Source organism: Gadus morhua, chromosome 14 (assembly GCF_902167405.1).
Source record: "Gadus morhua chromosome 14, gadMor3.0, whole genome shotgun sequence".
NCBI classification, from domain to species: domain Eukaryota; kingdom Metazoa; phylum Chordata; class Actinopteri; order Gadiformes; family Gadidae; genus Gadus; species Gadus morhua.
In genome coordinates this window covers 1,600,817-1,601,913 of record NC_044061.1, presented here as the reverse complement: position 1 = coordinate 1,601,913, position 1,097 = coordinate 1,600,817, and the positions used below count along the sequence as shown (strand labels likewise).

The 1,097-nt window shown below is 49.0% G+C and overlaps 1 protein-coding gene across 1 annotated transcript in view; it reads right to left on the bottom strand.

Moving 5' to 3' along the window:
• Positions 1–229: 229 nt before the first annotated feature.
• LOC115558879 (kinesin-like protein KIF26B) overlaps positions 230–1,097 on the bottom strand; it is a gene marked incomplete at its 5' end in the record, with an annotated part of 17,755 nt that continues 16,887 nt past the window's right edge. Inside the window, one exon of the mRNA XM_030377410.1 lies at positions 230–1,097. This exon is cut by the window's right edge and continues 1,447 nt beyond it.

Genomic DNA, 1,097 nt, shown 5'->3' with positions numbered 1-1,097 from the left:
TGCACTCAGCAGACCATTCACCTTTACACCGGAACCAGTTCAGTACACGTTCCACACAATAGAAACCCTTTCCGTCTGCTGTTTTTCCATTCTTGCCGTTCTTGTTTAAGATATACATTTTCCAAACAGACGATTTACCCCCCCCCCCCCCCCCCCCCCCCCCCTTCAACCTCAAACATGGGACCAGCGAAAAGAAAAAAAATAGAAATAGAAAAAAGATGATCATATATGATATGTGTAAATATATATTTATATATGACATGGGCTCCGCGTTATATATGTACACTTGTATCTTTCTACAATTGCAAATCTTAAATGCATAGTCGATTTTCTTTTAAAACCAAACGTTGTGAGACAAAACAACAGGAACATTAACTCTGTGTGAAGCCACCCTCCCGAGATCAAATAAATTAACATTCATCCAGGACTCAGAGAGGAGCCCTGAGGGAGACGATATCACTGAGGAGGACCCTTCTAATGTAGAGCTGTTCTGCTTAAGTCAACAACCCTTAAGCATGAAGATTTTGAGGTAAATTGGGCGGCATGTGGCTCAGGAGGTAGAGCGGGTTGGCTGGTAGCCTGAAAGGCCGCTAGTTCGATCCCCGGCTCCTCCTAGCTGAGTGTCGAGGTGTCCCTGAGCGAGACGCCTCACCCTGACTGCTCCTGACGAGCTGGCTGTCGCCCTGCGTGGCTGTCGCCCGGCGTGGCTGTCGCCCTGCGTAGCTGTCGCCCGGCGTGGCTGACACCGCCGTCATTATGTGGATCTGTGTGTGAATGTGAGGCAGTATAGTAAAGCCCTTTGAGTGGCCACTGGGTAGAAAAGCGCGGCATGAGTGCAGTCCATTCACCATAAGCACCTCATGGTGTCAGCTGACCGCTCTGTGTCGTACTCTTCACTTTGTTTGTGCTTCTCGTTGATGCGGTGACGTTGCTGCTTTAGTTGACCTTTGAGGTGTTTTTATGGTCAGTGATATCGAGTCCCTCAGTCTCCTCGGCCCTCTCCTCTCTCCTCGCTCACAGCTCTCACAGGGAGGGGGACGGAACATGGGTGATCTGACGGTTTGATGTAGAAGAAGCGTATGACTTATTCATATCAG